We start from the raw sequence: 25,013 nt of genomic DNA, 5'->3' as shown, positions 1-25,013 counted from the left end.
TGGAAAACTTCAAAGACTTGCTCCCTACACTCTTACCCCCAAACCACTTAATTATACTTAAAAAATAGAGTAGTTTACAACAACCACCCCTCGGTGCAAATTACTACAATCATTTAAGATCACCTTCAAATTGTATTTCCAAGAAATTCTGCAGTCAGTTTTATATGGACAATGTATAATAAAATGGGTATATGTACATACACATATATCACAATTATTTAAGCTATCATAAAACCCTTTTAATAAAAGAAGCTTATTAAACTAGCCCTTCGGCCTTTGCACATCTTTTACTTCCAAGTCAAATCAACTACCAGCATTTAAGATAAGACTTATGAATCACAGATACGGTTTGTATGCCACAAGGATTTATGAACTTGAAAGAACGTAGACAGGTTAAAAATCTCTCCCCCTGCCCAATTTTTTAAACTAATTGTTTAACATACCTGTTACGAATCTTGAAAGGAAACTACCGGCATAACAACAGGTGAATGACAAAGTCACAAGCAGAACTGTGGGAACGTTAGTGAAGAAATTAAGAGAGGGAAAAAATAGGAGAGAAAACGCGAAGTGCTATGGAGCATTTTCACCCCAGCATCATCCAGCTGTTCACACTATTCAAACTGCTAGAAATGAGGGGGAGCCTTTTCAACAAGTTCAAAAGAAATCAAAGGCCAGAAATTTCTGGAATATTGTAAGGGAAACTTTACAGGGGCTTGGTAAAGTTACACAGGGATAGGAGGATAGGCCAGGGAGTCAGTACCTCTGAGACAGATGTTTTGTAAAAAGTCCATTGATCAGTTTAGTTTGTATTCTATACCATATCATATAAAATACATTTGTAGCACTATTCTCAGATACTGCTTTTTATAACCAATGTTGTCCTATGCATTGCACTTTCAGTCCAGACATAGCTTGCTTGTCATTTAAACATGTAGTCCGCAGGTTAAACATGTAATTAAACATGTAGTCTGCCAACTTTTCCAACTCCGGAAATGAAAATTTTTACCCTAGCAAAAAAAGATTTAACCAAAATCTAACTGCCTTAATAAATTTATTCTGACCAAATAACAGAATGCCATTAATTTAAATAAAACTTACGTTCAATATATTTTTAATTATCTAAACTTTGTTTTTAAGTTTTGGATTTGGTCTGATAATAGTTTATCTTAAAAGTGTAGACTTCAGGGGTACTTGGGTGGCTCAGGTGGTTCACCATCCAATTTCAGCTCAGGTCATGATCTCAAGATTTGGTTCGTGGGTTCGGCCCCACATCGGGCCTGGAGTTGGCTTCAGATTCTGTGTCTCCCTCTCTCTCTGCCCCTCCCCCACTCATGCTTTCGGCCTCAAAAATAAACGTTAAAATTTTTTTTAGGGGCGCCTGGGTGGCTCTGTTGGTTAAGCGTCCGACTTCGGCTCGGGTCATGACCTCACGGTTCGTGGGTTCGAGCCCTGCGTTGGGCTCTGTGCTGACTGCTCAGAGCCTGGAGCCTGCTTCGGATTTCTGTGTCTCCCTCTCTCTCTGCTCCTCCCCCACTCATGCTCTGTCTCTCTGTCAAAAATAAATAAACATTAAAAAAATTAATTTTTTAAAAAAAGTGTAGACTTCAGATAAAAACCAGGAGAACATGATTTAAAGGCATTAATAAAATTTTAGGCTGACATGATTATGTACATGCAGTCACAGTATCTCCAGCGTTTTTAATACCTTCACAGATTAAGTTTTGAGATCTCTTTTAAAAATACTTTAAAAAGCTATAATTAAGATGATCAAGTTGTTATTTTTCCTTTTCCTTGACCCAAACCATCTTATAATTCCTAAACTTAATTGAGTCTTCCAGATTTCACAATCACATGAAAATGTTAAGTTCCTGTGTATAATCAATTGATAGAAGGCATCTTCCAAGTGCCAAAATATAACCCTAACAGTTTAACAATCTTATTTCCTAAGTTATACAAACCCACAGATTCATATTATCTTCATTTCAGAATCATTAAGAACTGTACTCTAAATGGAAGTACTGCAGATGTTACAAACTAGCAGTATCCTGCTAATAGGTGTATTTTATTTGTGCTGAACAGTGTCTTTAAACATGAATTTCATTCACCAACATGTGCAAATCAAAGGATGCACATTAATCTGATCCTTCTTCTCTCAGAAAAAAACAATCAGATGATATGACAACATGAACAATACAGTTCATGTGGGAATATACCAACACAATGGCTGGAACCGAAGACTGGCTGCTTAGATGGAACTTGTACTCTCCAATTTCTTGCAGTCCACGGTCTCAGACACCCCATGCTGTCTGGTCCTAGAAACACTGAGAGGCCATTCCCACTATAACAGAAGACCAAACCTATATGGCTTTTGAAAACAATCTTACTTTTGTCACTTATCTTGAATGCCAACATGTTGTATGTCAGCCAATTTCAAGAGATAAATTAAGTCCCTAATAGGTAGACTTTTTCAGTAAACTGTATGTACATGATTTTTAAAGGAACTTTCAAATCTACTCTCATCTCTTATAAAAATCTTGGAAAATTGGGACAGAAGCTATTTGACCTTAGAGATAATAAATGCTGCAAATACTAAGAAGTAACCTGGACATCTAATTCCAAAAATGATTCTTTATGAAGGAATACAATCCATTCTGGAATAACCACTTACATAAAACAATTGAGACATTCTTGCCGTGTTTAAAGAAAAAAAAAAACTCCTAACTATAATACATTTCTCAAATAGTCAAAAAATCATTAACGTTTCCACAATATTATGCTGAATTCCAAGAGCAAAAATACTGTCATTTCCCTTCCCTACATCAACTTTTCAATTTCATTTCAACCACCCATTATGAAAAAGACATCTAAAATTTTTTCTAAGCCAATGAGTTTTCCGTAAAATTAACATCTGACTTCCAAAAGGTAATTGAGAATACACTTTATTCTTGTTACTAATAATCCTATTTGAAACAAGTATATTCATAAAAAAAAGTGTTACTAACAGAAACATAAGAACTTTAATACAGGAGCATGGAGAAAGGTTTTTATTGAAAAACTTAAAGGGCAAAAAATTAGTGTATCACCACCCACAACTCTACACAATGAGAGCCTATAGTAACTATGGTCCAGAGTTCACATACACTGACTCAGCTAGCTTTGTTTTTATCTAGATCCTAACACAGACATATTCCTTAATAATATAACTGAGTTGAGCACTTACTCATGTTTTATCATGTAATGGATTTAGACAAATTGAGTGATTCAGTTAACCTTTGCTGACCATTTTAGTTTCTGTAACTCATTAAGATGGCTAAACACCTGATCTTTTACCCCCAAATTATCAGTTTTTGGTTTTACCATTATGATATACTTAACCTACTTAAAGTGACTTAAATATGTGATCCCTATTTTAACTTTGATCTTTCTCCTATAAATATTGGTTGAAATGACATTTTCTCAAGCCAGTCTTTTAATCAGAAATATTAATATGAATAAATTATTCTAGAATTCAAAAGGTTTCCCAATTGATGCTTTCTCATCAGAATTATCCAAAAATAGATTCCATACAAACTTGCTGGGGGTAAAAAAAAAAAAAAAAAAAAAAACCAGAAGCATTACATTATATCCACTGGAGGGCACTCAACATGACCAAAGTATGCAATGAAAACATGCCCTAACACTACTCTCACTCTGCTGCAGCATCAGGTTTGAGGGAGACTCTGGGGGTGGGAATGTCTCTTAAGAGATGTCCACAATTAAATTTTAAAAAGGCAGTTAAACTCTAAAACAGGGTTCCTAATTTAACTTACTTTTCTCTGTTAAGAGCATCTTTTTCTTCAGAGAAAATAGGTTTTATACATACTTTTAAGGACAGCAGGGTTCAAGCCTCAACAGAGGGGTCTAAGTTTCCAACTGAGTCAAGCTCAGTCTTGCATGAAACGCAAAAGCGGCATTCTTAAGTCAACAGAAGAAATAACCTTCTCCTGAGTTTAAATGATGAAAAGCCATTGAGTTAATTCCTACTCATTTTCAAGCAACATAAATCACACATTTTCCCTTTGTGGAACCTGAGAAGTATATACTTATTTTAGCCTATTAGCCAGTTATCTAATCACACAATTAGAACAGCATCACATTAACAATGGTCTGTTGAAAAATGAGAAATGATTCTGCAAATCAGTATCCTCTATATTAGGGTACTGGAGGCAGTAGCTACATGCTCTGGAATCCTCAGAAGCAGTCCCTAGTCTTTGTTTACTATTTACTTTTATGGTATAAAAATGTTTTCAGTCAAGCTATTTCAACAGAAGATATCACATTCCCAACAAAAAGAGTTACAAGAAAACAAGGTTAATACAACTCATGTTTTCAAAAACAATGTCACAAGTCTATATGCACTACACAACAGTTGCTGATACTGAAAAAGTGTGTCCTACTCTAAAAGGCATTCACCCCTTCGGTCCTGGGTTAGCAATCAAGCACACTTCCCACCAAGCTCTAAGTACAAACTTAAAATTCACCCCCTGATTATCAGCAACTAGTAAACCATGAAAGAGAAACAAAATCTTGTTGTAACTGAACAGATACATTCTTTCATTTCAATAACACAAAAGTTTCACTTGGCTAAATATACTTAGTCCATTTCTGGAGTTTTAATTTCACCGCTTCTTAAAACTATAAAAAAAGATACTCAAACTTCTGAATTACCCACCTCCCTAGTTTCAATATTTACGCTCTTCTTCCCACCCTCCAAACAATAGAGACGGGTATCTGCAGACAGTTTTCCTAAGTGCTACACCTTCAAATACCCTTAGAGAAATTGGCCTACTTCATTCATGTCTTCCCTTCTATTTGGGAAGTAGCTCTCTGAAAACAAGCACACAAAACTTTATTTATATGAAGAATTTTTACTCTAGGCCTGACTAGTAATAATAGGAAGCTCAATTCAGTTTGAGAAGTTTAATACTTACTCTACACTCTACATAAACTCTTGGCAAAGAAAGTAGTCAGATAACAACAATTGGTTCAAAAAAAGAAAACTTTTGAATGCTTCTTGACACTTGAACAGTGGTAAAAAACAGTGGTTTTACTTTTTCATTAACCACCTTATTCTTAAAACTTCATTTTCCCTGGAAACTCTTTAAAACGACTGTTCCCCAACCTCGGGGAGAAGAATCTCAAGCCTAGGACTCCACAAGGACTCGAAGCTGCATGCTATACTAAACTTCCTAGTGCATTTCATTCCCCCCTCAAGGACTTCAGACTTGAATAGTCTCAGCATTCCTTTAATCCTATAGAACAGTCTTCTGCAAGTTTTTCAAGTTACTGTTGCAATCACTTTAGGGCCTTGTCCTTGTACATGGCCTTCAGAACAAAGACTAGGTCAAAGTAATGAATACTGGTGCAAATTGAGCAAATTTTGTGAAATGATATTCTCAAGTAACCATAATGGTACTTTTTTTTTTTAATCCAGAGATTTCTGTGGGTTTAAAATAAATACTGCAGCAGCCTGTTTAGACCCAAAACAAAGCCTCCAAAGTAGTTTAGGTCACTAATCTAAGCGGATACTTAACAGCAGCATTACGTAAACACATTTCAAGGCTTGTCGACTATTTTGTAGGACGAAGACAAGTTCACACGAAGAATATCTGAAGGTACTGAATGTTCAACAACTCACAGTAACGAAATGGCTTCCTAAATTCCACACAAAATGCTTTATAACTCCAACGATCTGAGAAACAGTAGCCTAGACTTTATCAAAGGATAGCCGTCTCTTCAAGTTGATGTCTAGTCTAAGCCACCACTATTCACGACACAAAGCTCTCATTTCACTAAAACCACTCCTCGATTTCCTTTTGCCGACCTCTGCATACCAGCAGGCCAGTCTCTCTTCATTCACCACTCACAAACTCAGGGGGGAGGGGAGACCACAGATGTCTGGAAGATACAAAGTATGGACACAATGCTCCCTGCGAAAGGGAACAGAAAACCAAGGAAACAACTACACCCAACTGCCAAAGCGTTTAAGTTTCGCGGATTCAGAAGCTGGCTCTGAGAACTTCGAAAGTCTCTGTTCAAAATCCTCTCCCGAGACAAAACACTGAAAGAAGTTGCAACACTTGAATTTCATTTGGTCAATTTTGTAGCGAGGGAAAAATTCACTCCGCTGAAAAGAAAAACGTGCTCCAAAAATCACGTTTAGCTGCCATAAAAGTATCTGAATACATCATTTCTACCAAGATTCTCCTCCAAGCAGTCAGAAGCTGAATCCCGCGGTTCGCTTGATAAACAGTAAAAGCCAGTCGCCCTGGCCCCCGCCCCTATTTTTACAAGGGTCTCACACCCACCGCCGTAAATCCAAGACTCTCAGTACATTGCACGCCGTTTCCACTCACCTGCACGGAACAAGAAAATTTAGGTGCAGGACATGGATTTATTCGTGCAAGCCCTACTGACGCATCGCGCCGTCTGCACTAGGAGTTTGGTTCCTCTAAGGTTTAAAGTTGCTCGGATCCAAACAAGAACCAGTGCCAAACTCACAGAAGCAGGGCATTGAAAAAAAAAAAAAAATACTAACAATTCTCCTTAAGGATTCTCTTAATTCGTTCTCGAGAAACGGAAAGAGGGAATCGGAACAGAAAGTCTCCTGGCCCAATCGGCCAGGCAGATGGGACCTAGGCTGGCGTCCCAGGCCCAGCACCCGTACCCCAACTCCCCGCTGGGGCTGGGAAGGCGGAGCACCCCCACCCTCCGTCCCCACCCCGCCCCCCACCCCGGCCCGGAGCATCCCGAGGCGCAGGGTCCCTCCCCCAAACTCGGCCGCGGCCGGAGCCCCGGACGGAAACCACAGCCTCCCCCCCGCCCGCCCGCCCCCGCCGGCCATCGAGCTCCCGGACGCGCCCTCGCGTCGCCCCCTCCCCTCCAGCGGCGCCCCGGGGGCCCCCGAGGAGCAGCGCTACCGGAACCCGGGCCCGGCCGCCGCCCTCCGCCCCCCGGGCGCGGCCCGCCCCCGCCGCCTCCTCGGCGCCCCCAGCCCGCGGCCCCAGCTCCCCACCCCGGGCCTCCGCGCCGCGCCGGGCCCGGTTCCCAGCCGCCGCCGGGACCGCGCGCCCGCGACGAAGTTTGGCTCCGAAGACGGAGCGGGAGCAGCCCCGGAAGGGTAAGGAAAGGAGCGCCCAAGCACCTCAGGGGAACAGGCTCCTCCCGCCGCTGGAGTCCGACCGTCCTCGGCCTGCTGTTGCGGCTCGGCGGGGACCGGAGCTGCTCCTCGGACCTTCCTCCGTCTCCGCCTCCCCTCGCTCTCCGCTCCTAGGGCCGGGCTAGCGCGGCTGCCACAGACCGAGAGGCTTAAAATGGCGCCGCACAAGGAGCTCTTATAAGTCGCGCAGTGGCCGCTGTATCCTGCCGCCACCGGCGCAGCGCGGAGCGTTCCGCCGCGCGAGGACAAGGGGCGGGGCGCGAGAGAGCGGCGGAAAGTAGTCCCCGCGCCGCCCAGCGCCCGCCGTCGTCCGACCGCCCGGGGCCGGGGCGGGGCGCCCGCGCACTCCCCGGCCGCTCCCCGGAGAGGGACCCGGGGCTGGCCCGCGGTGCGGGTCTGGGGGGGCGGCTCGCTAGGGCGCTGTTGTCCGAGGCGGGGAGGCCCGGGGACGGAGGGAGGGCGGCACCCGGAGCCTCTACTGTCCGGAGCCTGGCGCCCCCGCCCCAGCTCGGGCCCCGACCGGGAGAGCCGACGCGGGCTTGCCGCAAGCTTCCCGCTGCCCGCGGAAGGCGGCCTCTGGGCTCCGGCCCTCGGGGGGGGCGGGTGGCGGCGCGGGCCTGAGGTCGCGGCCGGAGCTGCTGGCCGCCGCCGCAGCCGCCCCGCTGTCGAGTCGAGGAACTCCAGCGGTTTAGGGCTTCCGTGGTCTTTGCGGTCTGGGCCTCATTCTCCCCGCAGGACTCGGCTAGTCTGCGAGCCGCACATCGCCCCAAAGCCCCCCCCCCCCCCCCCCCCCCGCCACTGTCCGGGTCGCGGATCCCGCGTCCCGACCGGTTGCTCAGCCTGAATTTGGAAGTGAAACACCGGGCCGGGCCGCCTGCGATCCCTCCTCCCGAAGGCTGTGAACTCTTAGGATGGGCGCCCAGTCCGCAATTCAACAAGTCTTTAGGAGTAAGCGCTGTGAACAAATGACTGATGGAAATGGATTAGCTCTAGAACCCTGTCAATTAGGTTAATTCTGATGGATTCCATTTTTATCTGGTTCCACAGTACTAGTATCGATAGATTTATTTGTGAGCATGTTTCTTTGGAGGAAATGCATTTCTAAGGTATTACTTTTTTGAGAAATCAAGTATGTTGTTTATGGAAGGAGTAATCTATTAGGCAGCTTGTGATTTTTGAAAACTAATTTTCGATTCCTCAAAAACATTTTCTAATTCGTATCAGCAGGCTAAAATTGGGTCTTCCTTTCCCTTGGAAATGTCTCGATTGTCACCCAGCAAGATAGGCATTTGTTTATCAAAGCTGAAACAATCATGATTGATTCAGTTTCTCTGCTCTATTATTTTATGCTTATTTTTCCTCCAAAACAATGGAGAGTGCAAAAAGCAACAGTGAAAGTTGTCTTGGGTCTTTTATCCCTATAATTAATGAATGCAAACAATAGGTCTTTATACATAGGTATGGGCAGGAAACCTACTTATTCACTCATGGAGTAGGATATGTAGTTTTAGGCAAGCTAATGCTCAGGGCCAACATGTTCTTTAAATAATTCTTTTTTCCCCCCGTCTTAAAGGTATTTTACTACATACAGCGGTAACGTTTAACTGCTATGACCATACCAGTGGAAAAAGTACACACACTAAGACGATGTTCGGTGAGATCCATTGTCTAGAATTACTTTCTCATTTTTATCTGCGCAAGTAATTCTATAGAATTAAATATAGCCGATGGTGGTGATTAACTCGGCCAGTCAGAATTCAAACAAATTAAACTAAAAAAGGTATTTCATCAAAGCAGTGTTTCTCATGTAAACTCAGAGTGTAAATAGCGTTTCCAGGCACTGACCCCCAATTTTAATCCTCATAAAAAGTATTAAAGAATATACAGTTGATTCGATTAGAGTCATACATTTAAAATCAGATGACTGATTAATCAATATTTGAGCAATTTTTCATGGATGTTTCCTTTTTGTATATTCCCTTTGGAGGGGGATTGGTTTTGTTGTTTTTTTTTTTTTCTCAATAAGGCGCTCTGTTAAAACTGGTTTAGAGATATTTGCACCATTAGAACCTCTAAAGGATAAAAACTCTTCTATGTTTGTATTTCTTTATTCAGATACCAAAATAATTGAAACATTTTCTATAATTTAGATATCTTAATCCAAATTTGGAATTAAGATTTTTAAATCCCTGCTAATATTTTAGGTAAACACCATGTCATTAAAGGAAATGTAAAATTTGCAACAATGCAGTAAGCTGCGTTTCCTATCAAATTTAAGTGTACTGAAGAATTACTGTGTGACTAGCATTTAAAAATATTAGTTGAATTTAACAGATTGCTCAGAATTTTTATTTTCTTCCCTCAAAAAACAGAAATTATTCCACTTGTCTCACCAAACATATGAGATGAATAACTTCTGTGCAATAAAGACAAATGCTACCATTAAACCAGTAAGAAATACAAGCATCAAAATACCTGATGAGTTGGTAAAATAATTGCTTTTGTAAAAATGATTTTTCAAAATGGGCCTTGGGCAATATGTTTCATAAACATTTGGTTATCTTTTTACACCTTCTTCTAGAACCAGCCATTTGGGTTTGACATGAATTAATCCATTTTAATGCAAAAGACTGCATTAAACAGAAAAAAAAAAAAAAGCTGCAAAAGACAAATGGTTCCAAATTTCAGGCTCTGTGCCTAGAAACCAAAAGTGTCTCCAGCTGGTTTAACAGAGGAAGTATTACTTGTCATGATATTAGACCATTGGCACATCAAGCAGTGATTACATGGATTCTGAATGGAAAGCATCCCTTCACTAAAACACATGATTCTGAATCACCTTAAGCAAAGAAAGAAATGCCCAGCGTGTTTGTGCACTTCCAACAGAAACATTAATCAAGGCAGCACTGTAAAGAAGGCCCATTCACTTTTTGGATAGTTAACTATCAAATCCATTAATTAAACATTTATTGAGCACTATGACAATGAGTTTCCTTTAGAGAGAGGGAAATGAGTGGCCGGCTTCTTTTGATTAGGTCCCTTAAATTAATGTATAATTATAGCTGTTAATCAGTCCTACTTACAAGTAAGCAGAAACGGTAGAAAATAAGAACTGTGTAACGAGGGTGTGGTCTCCTCTGGACTCTATATCCGAACCTCCTTGAGAAGAAACCTCTCCCAGCAGAAAGGTAAGACTAAATAATATTCCCTGCATTTATAAACAGTCCCAATTCTCTAAGAAGGTGTGTTAAAAATATTTCTTTCTGAACAACGTGAAAACGTTGGGCAATAATCAGATCAGGTTTTCATTTAGCAGCTCATCAAGTGCGCTATTTATGGATTGGGACTTTTGATTCGCAATACATCATCTCAGGGTTCAGTGTTATCTTTTGATTTCTTTCCAGCTGAACAGGCTAAGTAGTTGTAAATACCTCTTGTCAGGCTACATGGTTGGCTATTCTCGCACACAGAAGTAATCTAGGAACCCACTGGGCAAATTCGGCGGAGAGCCACCGTGGAAAGCTTGCATCTGGTGCGCTGCGGCATGAGGGAGGGGGCTGTGAAGGTGGTGGGAGGCGATGGCCATGGTGGTGGCCGTGGCAGCAGCAGTGGTAGCTACGATCATGGCGGCTTCAGTTATGCCAGGAACACGGTTCCTGCTTGGAGTTAGCGTTCTCGAGGCCTTCCTTGGTTTGACACAACAGTCCTTGCCATACTAAGGAAGTACATACATTTAATGGCTACCATAGAAAGTGTGAAGGAAAAGCAATGGAGATATCATCCATGATATTCAAAGAACACAAAGGTGTATGTTTCTAAGAATTAAGACAAATACCTACCGCTGCGTTGCAAAGAAATCACGCTTTGGAGACATAACCCCCCCCCCCCAACATAGACACACACACACACACACACACACACTTCTGTATTAAAAATTTCAAAATGGTTGCAGATATTTCATTCACAAGAAGGTTAAAGGCGTTTCCCATCGCAAGAAGGATTAACTTACCGGAGGATTCTGGGACTGCAGATGTATACTGCGGCAAAATCCTAAATTCATCGAAAAAAATCATTTCTGGACTCCAGCTGCTAAAAATAATAGAATTATAGTAAATCATGGATAAGATTAAAATAAGCCATTTTCACATTCCAAAGTGTTCAGGAAAAAATGATTCTTTTCTTTTAACTCATTTCTTAAACAATGCAAATTTTAAAGTAGCTTTTCTTTCCAGAGCACGCAGCGCCATGAAATCGATAATTTTTGATCTTTCGGTTAGTAGGCAACATGGTGAGCTATTGCAGGGACTGCAGGCAGCAGACATGTTCTTGTCAGCTAAAAATTTTCATATTGTTTTTGAATCCATTGAGATTTGTAGATGTGATATCACCGTTTTTTTTTGTTGTTGTTTTAGCCTGCACTGGGCTATTGGGGACGCAAACTCTCAGTTTATCGACACATACATGTCTATTGCTTTATATATATTAAAAACAGGGAGTCTTACTGGATCTTAAACAAAAAATTATGTAAAAGGAGTGGCTGGTGTGATTATAATCCCATCATGCAGGGTCCACGGTTCCCATTTAGTGAAATTTCGCAGAGGGCAACTTCTTAAGAACATCCCTGCTGTGCAGAGTGAAAAGCATGAACAAACCAAAGACAGAATTCATCTGTGTTTATATTTTACAAACAATGAAAAACCTACTCTTTGTATGCCTCTTTTCCCCCACCTTATTATTTCATGAAAACTGCAGCATTTTCCCCGCCCCCATCCAAACACTCACCACCCCAGCACTGCAGTGTTCCGTCCCTCTTTTGCTTCTCCTTCGTCTTCTTTCTCGCTTTCACAAATTCTGCACGCGCCATCTTTGTGTGGGGTGATTCTTTGCTAATTTCAGTTACCCATTCTCTTACAAATCGGTTCAGAAATAGAAAATTATAGTGCGCTTTGGGGCTTAATTTGCCTAAATTTCTTTCAGTCTTTCCTTCTGACATAGAAAAATGGAAACGACAGGGGGGGAAGCCAAAAAGAGATATTTCTATTATTTCCATAACCTGTTGTATACAGTGGTGATAAAAAATATTATTAACATAATAGCAACAGCTGCAGCCTAAGTAGAAGCTATGAGATAATTAATGTGCTACAACAAATTAATTTGCTGCAGGTGCCTCTGCTGTGAACTGAGTAACCCATGCCATATAAAGTCTAAATACAATTATGATTCCCCCCACACACTAAAGCAAAAGACAGAGCAAAATGTCTTGTTCAGTAAATATTTTGCATGCCTATTGTAAAAAATAAAATCCTCTCCAGCCTCTTCCCCTCCCTGTCCCCCATCAAGCCATCTCAGATGGTTTAGTCATCAGTGGAGAAGTGTGGAGTTGGATCGGGTGTGTACGTGTATTAGTGTCTATGTACAGAGATGGAGGTTTTATGCTGTGTCTTAGTTGGAAAACGTATGGACCGGCTATGAATTTCTTTTTAAGAAATAGAGATCGTTTATAATATTTAAGAGCCCTATTGGTTTTAAAACAAAAATTAAATGGATTAATGTATACAGCCAGAAGAAAAATAACTGTGTTGAGGAGTTGCCCATCCGAATTAATCTTTCTAAAAAATCATATATCTTTTAAAAGAGAGAAATGTGTTTGTAGTAGTGTAACATGCTTCACTGATGCAAAAGAGACTTTTTTTTTCCTCTCACTTGCTGTCAAGTTGAACATTTATGGAGAATGGTGGCAGATTATATCACAAGTATATGCCAGAAATACACTGCATCGGGGCAGCTCGGACAGGGGCCTGGAGAAGGTCACAATGCCAGAAGCAAATGTCCATTTTCTGTTTTGCACCACTCAGCAAAAAATAACTTTGGGCCTAGAAAAGTGGAGGAACAGAGAGGTTGATTTTTTTTTTTTTTAACTACCTGACTAAAAAAATTCTCTTTGAGTAAGGCTATAGTCCTTTCTGACTTTTCTTCCAGTTATGCCACTGAATAAAATGACATTCTTGTTTTCACTGTAGCCTTGGTTCGTTGTTTGTTAAAAGTATACATTTTATCGTGGTCTAAATACCCAAGGTTATTGGTTATTAAAATGTATTGTGTTAAATTTCAATTCTAAATTCTATTACAAATTAGATTATTTCTTAAATATCGCATAGCATTCTACAGCATTTTGATTTAACCTTGCAGACATTTTAGTGCTAGGATAAGATACGAAATTATTCTAACAGAACACTGTTTCAGCTGTACCCAGAAGGGACAGTACACAGGCACAAGTTTTCTTTAAAATGGATTTTATTTCCTATATTTCTTTCGGGTGGACAAGTGGTACCTGTCACTAACATCTGATGCAGAGGTACCGCACATTTGTCATAGCATTTCTCATGCGGTGACGGACATACGTTTTACTTCATCTTTCTTTTGTTTATACCAAGGCTTCATTCTTCATAATCCATCTTCAAATCTGCTCGTATTTTGAATTTACAATTGGAGAATTTGAGTTGGTGGGGGGAAAGAAAAAGAAACAAAGACCATGGGTTCTCTTTAAAAATGAGGAGCAGGAAATGGCCAATTTCTTGGTAAAAATGAGAAAAGTCGACAAGTGTGTAATGTATACATCTCCTCCAGGATTTTGCAGTTATTTTGAAGTCAGCTGACTGTGTCGTTCACACAAATGTAACTCTCTGAAATCATGTAGTTCTATAAAATCGTCATCTTGAAATCAATTAGGGAAAAGAAAAAAAAAATGCTTTAATTTCTGTTGCTTCAACCAGTTGTCCATTCAAAATATTTTTCTTTCCACTATAAATTGTATTCAAATCTAAGCCATAAGAAATCAAGATAGTAAATGTCTAACACACATATTTTTCTTTCCTATTCATGTTCTTTTTTCATAGCATAATAATCCCTGGTCTTCCAGCCCTTCCTCATAGGACTCTTAGTTTTTGGAACCCGTGTTCTTAGATTGCAGTGCAAGTGAGACTCTGCAGGTTCAGAACAATAAAAAAATGGTTGTTGCTGAAAGCCAACTCGTTTTGGGGTGTTTTGTTACATAGGAAAAGCTAACTAATATAGCTAAGATTCGATTTTTGGCTTGTTTTTACCAATCAGTAATTGATCATCAGTATTGATTAACTAGCGTGATCCTGAGCTGATTGTCTTCTAAAACAAACATTTTGAAAGATTTTGCATTGTGTAGTCTTCTTAGTAAAATAATTTTGAGTATGCACCCTCTAGATGTGTATTTATTTAAATTATACATATGTACTGCTCTCAATGCTTGCATGAAATATCAGTGAAACTTGGCTTCTTTTTTTTTTTTAAGAAAGAAAGTAAATATAGAAGTTGAAGTATTTTATTTTTTCATCCCAATGGGTCCTCATGTGCATCTTCTGGGTTATATTCATCCACTCAGGACCAGTCATTAAAAGTCTGAAATCTTTCCCATAATCGGCTTTAAAGCATTATTTCACCCCACTTGAATGGGTGCAATTCATTTTTGAAAACTAAACTCAGAGCTTTATTTATTATAGTTGCTGATGATTGCAGAGTCCTTTAGGGAATTACTCATTGATCTTTTCTATTAACTGACTTTAAATAAACCCTCTTTGGTAAAAACTGCCATTCATGTTTCTAGCACAAGTACCGGGGAATATATACTGGTTGACGGAATCTCTTGCATCACCCTTTTCTCTTGATACTTAACTCTTTTGTGTGCGCTGTCTCCTGTATCTTTCTATTCTTTAACTCTTGTTTTAACAAGGTGTTAACCTTTGCAACAAAGAGGATGAGGATGCCTTTTCAATATCCAAAGATCCTGATGTACCTCACATGATAATAGTTGTACTTTTAGTATGTGTTGATTGAGACGCTGCACAATGACAAGACGCTCCTATAAAGTCAGTAATGCTTTCAAACAAATTTCTGTTTTATTAATCCCGGCGGAATCGACATGAATATGAATACTAATCACAAACTTATAGGGAAGACATTTTTCAGCCCACAGACAATTCTTACTGCCCAAACGGGTTTTGGAGCTCTTGTTTAAGCTGGTAGTGAGGAAGCCACCGTGGTAGGGAAAACAGGAGATGCAAACCCTAGTCTGCGGCGAATTTGCCATGTAACCTGAACAAAGCTCTCTAATCCCCCTGAGTCTTGGCATCTCCTCTGCGGTGGCAGTCAGGAATCTAAATGGTGGCTTCCATTTGTTGAGTTTCTGCCGGCTATGAAGCTTTGCCTTTTGCAGCCTAGTGAACTTCACCTTTTCACATATAAGACTTCTTTTAACCATTACGAACGGTTAAGTAGGGGACCACTATTTTCCCGGTTTCACATTTGGAGAAACTGTGATTTAGGGAAACTAAAGAGTTTGCTCAGATTACAAGCGAGATAAAAACTGGAATTAGAACTCTAGACCCGTGTTGTCTGGTACAGTAGCCATTAGATGCCTGTGGCCATTTTAATTGACGTTGAAATAAATTATAATTAAAGACAATTAACATTCAATTCCCCGGTCTCATTGGCACATTTCAAGCGCTCAGTAAGCGTATCTGGCTACCATATTGCACAGCAGAAAGAGCCACATCCATGGTAAGTTCCATTGGACAGGGCTGAACTAGACTGACCAACTGCCAAGCCTGTACTTTGTACACTGGATTTAACTCTTCCTTGCCCAACTCATTCCTTTGCTCATTCATTTAACAAACATTTACCGAATACTTATCACTTGCCAGGCACCACCACGTTGGGCCTTAGAGAGTTTTCTCATTGTGTTGTCAAGAACAAATGCAACACACATTAAAGCGCTTCTTAAACCGTAAGGTTCTAGACGAAAGGGAGATACGTTTGTGCTGTAGTTGCTATAATGTAGTGGGACTCTACTTCACTGAGGGAAGGGTCTCTTTTACTCTTCTTGGAATCCCGTCCTCCCTCCTCCTCTGGCACTTAGCAGGGTGTAATACCCATCAAAAGCGAATGCAGAACCTCCCATTAGAGTGCACGTATATCAACCCCATCCACCTTTCCTAAATTTGTCCAATTCATTGAGTAGAGTATTCTGAGCAACATGGCAGCTGGAGCATGTGCACAAGGTCTTAGCCAATCAGATACTTCTGCTTGGGACTTTGAAATGGGAGCAGGTGAAATGTAGCTACAGAAGATTTACTGTTTTCTACACTACTGTCACTGCACGGGCGGGCACTCCTACAAGCAACTTTATTGCTGTCCACCCCACCCAACACCCCCTTAAGTCTCCTCCATGGGAGTGGTTTTGCCATTACCACTCGAAGGCACATGAAATGAATGCCCGTGACCTTCTAGGACTTCTCCAGGCAGCAGAGTCCTACGGTCACTAACTTGCAAAACACAATCTCAGTTTGTCCATACTTCTACCTTCAGTGGAAGGTAAAATTATCCTCCCTATCCCAGGTAGGACTATGAAGAGAATAGGTTGACTTGTTCCTCTCCCCATTACGTCCTCCCCACAGCCTAGCTGCTTATTTTGACCCTTCTGGTGTTAGGGCTAAGAGGAATGTGGCATCTCCTCATAGACAGGTTACTGTCATGAACTGGCTTTTGTTGTCTGGGTCTGGCCAATGTTTCAAGGTGACACTGTTATGGGCATTTTTGTGGGTTTGTTGACAGCTCTCCCACCAGAATGCTCTATCACTCTCTTGGGCATAGTGGGACTCCACAACCTTAGGGTCCTCTTCAAGAGTCTGCCTCTGATCTCAGTCTCTCCTCCCTTTGATGTCCTCACTGTGTCCAGTTCTGGGCCATCTGCTTTGGCATTTCTGCCTGGTGACCTGCCTCACGCCTTGCTCTGACATCTACAAGCTGTCATATCTTGGTGCCTCAGTTGAAACCTCTGGTCTGACTTCCTGTTCCCCTAAGGATGGCAGAGGGAACCCAGTCCAGTGGGGGCATGGCCACAGTCTGTTCCTCTGATGGTTCTGCTTTTATTTTGAGTCCAGTGCTTCTACCTTCCTGGTGATTCTATGAAATATCCCACACCCTTCCAGTAAATTGTTTTCCTCCTTTAGCCACAGCCAGTCAACTTTTATTCTTTACCTAGTCCAATAAATTTTTCCATTTTATTTTTGACCATTGTCCATCTCCCTAGTTTGCACATAGTCATTATATCTCTGCTATTTTTTCATATTGCCAAGTAATGCACGCGCCGTGTAGAACATGGAAAGAAATCAGAAATATAGAACATAGGATGAAAAAGTGCCACATAATTCCATATCCCCCAGATACCCACATCCAGAGGCACTTCTAATTTAATTTTCAAATGAAATACTGTATTCACAGTTTTATCTCTATTTCACCCTATTCACCAGTTACCACCACCACAACCCTCACCTTTGCATTTTTATTAATTTCTTCTGTATCCAGCCAGTTTCTCTGTGCATATATAAGTCAATATGAGTTTGGCTTACTTACCCTTCACCTCCCTTCTTACAGAAAAGAGAGTATAATCTTCTCGCCCTTTACTTTTGTTACTTCCCAACCTATCTTGGAAATCTCACCACATCAGTACTCAGAGTACTGCCTCATTTTTTTTTTTTTTTTTTTTTAAGTAGGCTTCATGCCCAGCGTGGAGCCCAACACGGGACTTGAACTCAACAACCCTGAGATCAAGACCTGGCTGAGATCAAGACTCAGATGCTTAACCAACAGAGCCACCTGCCTCATTTGTTTTTATAGCTGCGTGGCATTCCATGGCACCTTAATTTAGTTAACTAGCCCCTTCCCACTGATGGACATTAGGTGGTTTCCAAGAGTTTGTCATTGCAAATAGTGCCGCATGAATAATCTTCTATGTCTGTTATTCGCTTCATGTGCAAGTCTTAGGTGTAGGATAAATTCCCGGAAGTGGGACTGCTGAGTCAAAGGGTACATGCACCAAGAGACAAGAATCAGTATTAGGTATTGCCAGGCAGCCAACAACTCACTGACAATGTCGGTTACCATAGGTGTTGTAACAATTTCCATTCTCACCAGCAACGTACAAGAGTGCCTGTTCCCTAGCAGCAGCATCAAAGGAGGAGGATGCTACTGAGCCCCATCCGTGCCTTCTAGACCATCACCTCTATTCTACAGCTGCAACTCTCTGCCCCAGGGCTTTTTTCTGGCTTCAGGAAGCCAGCTTGGCCCCCGTGTGAGTGTGGGAGACAAGGCAGAAATGCCTGAGAGTTAATTCCCCACAAACCGCCATCAAAAATGGTGGCCAGGCAGTTGGTGGAGAAACACCCCAGCTTTGTCACTTATTGAGGGGATAGCTCTGAAGTGCGTTCTGCACTGTCTCCCACAGTTTCCCAGCTGAGGTCCAGATACCCATCCCGGTAATTGGCCTAATAACACACCCTATCATATCTTCTTTCCCTTCTCACTTCCCTGCTGACATTTCCTGCAATCACCTCCCAAGTAAACTGCTTACATTAAACTATTTGTCTCAAAATCTCTTTCTGGGAAAACCCAGTCTCACAGCTGGTCATCAAACATTTGGAATTTTAGAAATGATATCTCAGTGTAATGTGAATTTGCATTTCTCTTGTACATGAAGTTGATCATATTTTCATACATCTGAGCTGTTTTTATTTCTACTTCTATGAACTGATGGTCATATCTTTTGCCTATTGGTCTCTTCAATTTCTATAAAATCGATAGGAAGATTAGTTCTTTGTGGTGTGAATAGTTTTTGCAGTTTGTTGTTTGTCTTTATGGGGTTTGTAAAATGTTTGTTTGTTTTTTTTTTCTCTCTTCCTCTTCCTTCTCCTCTTCTTCTTTTTTTTTTTTTTTCCATTCAGAAGTTTTTATTTTTATGTAGACAAATTAATCACTCTTTATTTTGTGTCTACCGAATCTTTGGTCGTGGTAAAATGCTTTCCTCCATCTTAAATTATAGAGGAAGAATTCCATGTTTTCTAATAACACTTACAAGTTGTTTTAGTTTTAATTATATCTTTAATCCATTTGGAATTTATCCTAGTGAACGTTCATCAACTGTTACCTTTGCTATGCTTTTCTGCACTCTGATCTCTCCCAGGATCACCCACTGCTCTGAAACTGCCCTTGGGTTACTTTGAGCAAAGTGTCATATTTCACTGCCCCAACCTATTTCCTCTTGCAGATGATTATGGGTCTCTTGTCTTTCCTCTTCACTTGGCCTTTACTACCCTTATTAGCAGAAGAGTTTCCCGCTGCAGTATTTCTCTGTCTGGAATAGCCTTCCTGTATCTTTCATTTTCCTGAGCCCGTATTTTATGTCTGCAAAAAGCACATATTTTCTTCCTTTCCCACAACTCCGCAGTTTTTCTTTAGTTCTGTTCAAAATTGCAGAGCAACTCATGTGCCATTTTCACACGCCATTGGATCCCGTCTCTCCTAAGGCTGCAGCATGATTTTAATTGCAAGTTCAAAAAAATAATGAAAAAGATTGAGAGGGCCACTAACAGTTTTCTAAATCTGCAGGATCCTTCTGCAACTCAGCCCCTTGTGGTGTACATTTAAAATTACTTTGTCTTGGCAGTTCACTCTTAGGGAGAAAAATACAAACAAAACAAAACAAACGAACAACAACAACAAAAACAACACAAAAACCAAACCAAAGAACCCCAGACGGACAGATAGATAGATAGATGAATAGCCCTGATCGGTATTCATCTGTAGAATGCTAAACAAGTCATGCAAATCCTATCTGCCCATGAACTTGATTGATTTCTGTTGTTTTGGCCAAAGCAGACAAACTGGAAGAATTAAACCTTTTCTGATTTATTGCTGCCCTACCTGTTTGGCCGTTTCTTAGGTGTATTTCTAAAAATATTGGTCTTGCACTTCGGATGCCTTTTTTGATATTGCAGGCTAATTCTACCCTCCAAATGTGGGTGAATCATACACCCTGATCTCCCGGACCTTCTTTTGGTTGAGTAACACCCATGGAGGCACATTCTCTTCTTAGAATGAAAGAAACTCATCATGTCCTATTGGTCTGGTTAACTGTCCTACCATTGAGTCAGACGCTCTGTGGAATGTGAGAAAAGGAAACCAGCTTTCATTCCTTCCTCCCATGGGTGTGTTAAGCTCCCTTTGCTCACATATGATACAAAGAAAATACATCACCTCAACCTGTTTACTGAACTGTGTACGATTCTGCTTGTTTACCTGGGGAGAGAATAATGCAACTAGAATAACACAAGATCCCCTTTCGTGGATACTCTGGGCCTTTTTGACTTTTCTTGTAGGAGACCAGGGGAGGGGAACTGGGTAGTGAAATGCCCATCTCCCTACTAGTCCTCCATTCTCTCTGCGAGTTTTCAGTGTAGCCTCTGTGGAAACTTCCATCACAGACATCTTCCCCGGGCACCCCCACCCTCCTCATCAGAATACTCCTCCCCTGAGTGTCACTAGCTGTGGGATTGTAAGACTCCATTATAATAAAGGTGACAATGACAGATCTCAAGGAAGTAGAGCTCCAAAGTGAGGGAGGGAGGCACATCAGAGAGAACGGGCTCTGGGAGCCTGATAATGAGCATGGAAAGGACTTTTTCTGCTTATGGGTGAAAAAGACAGGGAAGTCTCTGTTTGAAGACAAAGCACATAATAATGTGATCACAGAGCTCTCCTAATGGGGCCGATGTGATGTTCAGAAAATGTATTCTTTTCACTGACTTATACTCACGTTCCAGTGGAAAAGGTCTTCAAATGAGTGTTTACTTAACGTACCTAACTCAATAACACCACACTGTAGCCAAGATTTTTATACGGCAAAGTTACGCAGGCATATATGTTTAATTGATTTAATGACCTTGGGTCTTGTAGATGATTTTTTCGAAACCTCAGGTGGAAGAATAAAAAAAATGTTTGGTCAGACAGAAATCGCTTAGTAGTGTTGTCAATGTATTTCTAAAGGATTTTCTAACATGCTTAGCTGGGTGTTCCCTTGCCTTTCTCTTCTCCTGAAAGGTAAGGTTGCTTTTTTTTACAGAAAGTGTATAAATTGGTTCAACCAGCATCGCCAGCTTCCCATGTAGGGAATGCTCTGTTTTCCCCACGTTTGAATTTGGAGAAACAGGGCCCGTGTAAGGAGTGACCTGACATCGCCTTGGTGTTCAGGAAGGAAACAGGCCACACCTCTGCCTCGTGTGCCGAGGCCACTGCTGCCCTCAGGATAGCTGCGTAGGCAAACGCTCACATTTCTCTTGGACTGTGACACCGGGCCAGGTTCATTAGCTTGGCTCGATTGAATTGGTATGGCCTCTCCTTTTCTTTCTTGATTTGCCAGTCGCTGAGCCTGGGGATCAGAAAGGCACTCTAAACTCTTGACCCCCAAGCATATGTAGATACTGGGGGACTTTCCAGAGCTAATTCTTTCCCATAGGACTTTCTGGATGGTTCCTGAGATTAGGAACAAGAGGGATGGTCCACCAGCCCTGTCTACTCTTTTGCTCAGCACTAGGGGCTTGAGGTGGGATCAGGAATGATTGCTAATGGGTGTGGGGTGTCTTTTGGAGTGACGAAAATCTCCTAAAATGGACTGTCGTGATGGGTGCACTGCTTTGTTGACTATCCCCAAAAACAATGAAATGTGCAGTCTCACTAGGGAAATTGTATGGTGCGTGAATTATACTTCAACAGAACTGTAATGAAAATGTATTCATATACCTTACTGTTAATAATTGACCTAGTCTTCTAGGATCCTATCCTTAATGAAGCTAATGATATGCATCTCTCAAGAGCAACATGTCGTCACCCATGACTAAGTGCAGGTGTCAAAAGATATGAGCAGACCTTGTACAAAGTTTGTTCCTGTGACAGACTCAGCAGCTCATACAGCTCGTGCAAACATTGTCATGCAATTCACTCGGTTCCAAACAGGGAACATGAGCTTTGTTTTATATGCTTAGATAGCCTAAGATTAATTTTTAAAATGTTAGGTAAATAAAAGCTCTGCCATAGATACAACCTTACAGTCGCTACGCGCCTGTCACCTCGTACTTCCTGATTCATTGGCTGCACAAGAACATTCCCAGTGGAACTACAGGTTCTTGTTCTTCAGCATTTTATGAGAGCTGCTGCAGGTAAAGCCAGTATGCTAGGATGTCACAGAACCAGGGTCTATGTTCTGCCCACGTCTCAGAAAGGCTGTACCATTTGGGGACCCGTTCCTCCACACTCTGGTGTTCATCTCCAAGAGGTAACATCTGCATTTCTTTTTAAAGACTGTCTTCAGTCTACTGGGGCACAGATTGTCTATCTGCACAGAGAGCCAGGAGCACTTGGGAATTTATGTGCCTGTGTACATAGGGAGCAGCTTTAATCAATGACTAAGGGATACAGATGGGGATTGTTGAAATGCCAGCTTCCTTGTCTCAGGCCAAGATAACGGTGAGATGTAGCTCATACTCCAGAGTTCCTCATGGGATCAGGTGAAATCACCTGCCTGCGATCACGCTCTTGGCTTAGCTGTTATACTTCCCTGTTTCCTTCCAGGTTTCTCCTGCATCACTTCCTTTACAAATCACCCGCACGGCAATTCTTTTCTCAGAAGCTGCTTCTGGGGATCTGACCTAAGCCTGTCAACCTCCAGGCTAATCAGGGTACTTGCGGTAGGCACGCCCTGGCATGCTGTGGGTACAACTGGCCTCAGAGTCTCAATTGGCTGTTTGTGTGAATCTGGACAGGTCTTTCGCTCTAGAATGTTGCAGTGCGAGTGGAGGCATGGGATCAGGTAGGACTTGGAACCAAGAGCTAAAGGAGAAAGACACCAGGGGCCTGGTGACATTGTTTGAGCCCCTGGCAGGGCCAGCACTATGGGCATGCAGTCTGTGCAGTCCCATAGGGCTCTGGGCTTAGAGGGACCCTGTGTGTAGTTGAATGCTCTTACGTTGTCATCATTGTTACCTTGAAATTCTCAATAAGTTTTGAAAAAGGTCCCTGTACTTTCGTTTTGTGCTGAGCCCTGCAAATTATGTAGCTGACCATGGTCCCTGGATCTAACAATACCTGAAGCTACATTCTCCTGAATTATTTTGATTTGGCAACCCAGCAAATTTCCTGTGGGCTTCTGTCATTGGCAGCTTATAGAGCTATGGTCACAGTCTGGGCTCCCACTTGCAAATGTCAGAAAGTCATTCTAGCCAGTTTAAGCAGGAAAAGAATTTGTTCAAGAACATCAGATAACTCACAGAATCTCTGAGAGGTCTAGAGGAACAAACCTAAAGGCCCACGATAACCACGGCCAGATTCTATCACGAACAGAATATACCCCTCAGCACAGATAGCATGTCTGTGCCCCTGACCCTGGTGCTTGAGAGCTGCTTGGGACCTCTGTCGCTGGGAGCTACAGACTCTGCTGCTCTGGTCAGCAGCATGGACTCTGTGTGCCCCCACATCCCTCAGGGCCCTAGCCTCCCAGTCAGAGTCTCGTGGGGGTGTGTCAGATCAGTGAAGCCCAGATCTGCTGCCTGTACCTTAGGGGCAAGAGCAGTGGAGCAAGAGAAATCCCAGCTTCTATCTTGAGGAGGCATGGGGTCATAAACCAGGGAATTGCCCTCAAAATAAGAAAAGGGTTTAAAGATGCCGGGAAGCATCCAATACCCTCTACTTACATACATCTGACTTTTGCTGAGGACTGTGCACACAGGAAGTACAGTAAAACCTTGTTTTGCAAGCGTGATTCATTCCGGAAACATGCTTGTAAGCCAAAGCACTTGTATATCAAAGCAAATTTCAAGAACCATTGGCTCAGTCGTGATCACGTGACATTCGGCGTCACCTACTACTTGTATTGCAAGACATCGCTCGTTTCTCAAGTTAAAATTTATTAGAAATGTTTGCTCGTCTCGTGGAACACTCACAGAACAAGTTACTCTCAATCCAAGGTTTTACTGTCCATATATGATCGATGCACACACTTTCTGCTTCTCTCAGTGATTCTGGGGTCCCCCAGGGTGCAACCCTAACCGATTCTTAGGAGATCCTTCCCCTCCCTTCTTGCCCTTTTAGGGGCTGCCCTGGGTCCAGTTTTTGACCCCACCTCCCTGGTGATCTGCTATTATCCGCCCACCCGGAATCACAACCAGGACAAGATGGGTATGTTTCTGCAAGGCAAAATATAACCCCAAACCAGCCCTTAGGTTAACAAGGTGTTCGTTTACCTGGAGGCAGATGGAAAGGTGCCTGCCAGATTTTGCTGGCTGCCACAAAGCAAGTCCCACACACTTACTGCAGCTGGCAGGTATTAAATCTATTTCTATGCAAAAAGATCTCTTTATTGCTAATAATTTTTATGCCAGCTTCCAGCCTGTCCAGAAGGAACATTTTTTTTGGAATCAGGTGTTAACAAAATCGTGAACAAAATAAAATGTACAGTTAGTAATTATCAGCTTCCTTTGATGAATCAACCCTAGCGTTTGTTATCACCAATCTGATGTAAAAATTAAATAGGAGAACAAAAGAGCGCCTTCGGGAGGGGCATGAAATCAGCATTTGAAAACAACTTTCATCCGTTTTGTACCTTTGTACCGAATACATTTATTTCAAGTGTTTGGAGTACAGAAATGGGCAGAGGGGCTGCTGTGGACACCATGCTCCTCAAGGTTGGGCTTCCTGGCTGTTTTGCAAGAGGCTCTAGACGGTCTGGGGCGAGAATGCATTGGTGTCAGAGAGGTGAGGTTGGGCAGACATCAGCAGGGCCAGATTCACGTCTGATGGGAGGACGTCCAGGACGTCCAGGACGTACAGGATTTACCACTGAGAAAGTTTGTACCTCTGTACCTCTGCCCTGGGTCCGTTCGTGGACTTTTTTCAGAGC

General features: G+C 42.0%; 1 protein-coding gene and 2 long non-coding RNA genes across 5 annotated transcripts in view; 1 reads left to right on the top strand and 2 right to left on the bottom strand.

The window, feature by feature from the left end:
- CTNNB1 (catenin beta 1) overlaps positions 1 to 7,338 on the bottom strand; it is a 41,276-nt gene extending 33,938 nt beyond the window's left edge. For all 3 annotated transcript variants that reach the window (XM_086720518.1, XM_086720519.1, XM_086720520.1), the window contains exon 1: positions 7,184 to 7,338. The gene's annotated coding sequence lies outside the window, so the exon portion shown is untranslated. The remainder of the gene's footprint in view (positions 1 to 7,183) is intronic.
- Positions 7,339 to 7,391: 53 nt separating this feature from the next.
- On the top strand, positions 7,392 to 10,177 carry LOC147577076 (uncharacterized). The gene is made up of 2 exons (XR_015255981.1): positions 7,392 to 8,146; positions 8,772 to 10,177. It is a non-coding gene; the product is annotated as an uncharacterized LOC147577076 (long non-coding RNA).
- LOC147577075 (uncharacterized) lies at positions 9,525 to 12,411 on the bottom strand. The gene is made up of 3 exons (XR_015255980.1): positions 11,981 to 12,411; positions 11,208 to 11,287; positions 9,525 to 10,913 (listed from the first exon to the last, which is right to left on the bottom strand). It is a non-coding gene; the product is annotated as an uncharacterized LOC147577075 (long non-coding RNA).
- Between the last annotated feature and the right edge of the window lie 12,602 nt (positions 12,412 to 25,013).

This window comes from Puma concolor, chromosome C2, assembly GCF_028749965.1.
Source record: "Puma concolor isolate L17-30 chromosome C2, mPumCon1.1.hap2, whole genome shotgun sequence".
NCBI lineage: Eukaryota > Metazoa > Chordata > Mammalia > Carnivora > Felidae > Puma > Puma concolor.
The sequence above is the reverse complement of the archived record's forward strand: the minus strand, read 5'-3'. Positions and strand labels throughout refer to the sequence as shown.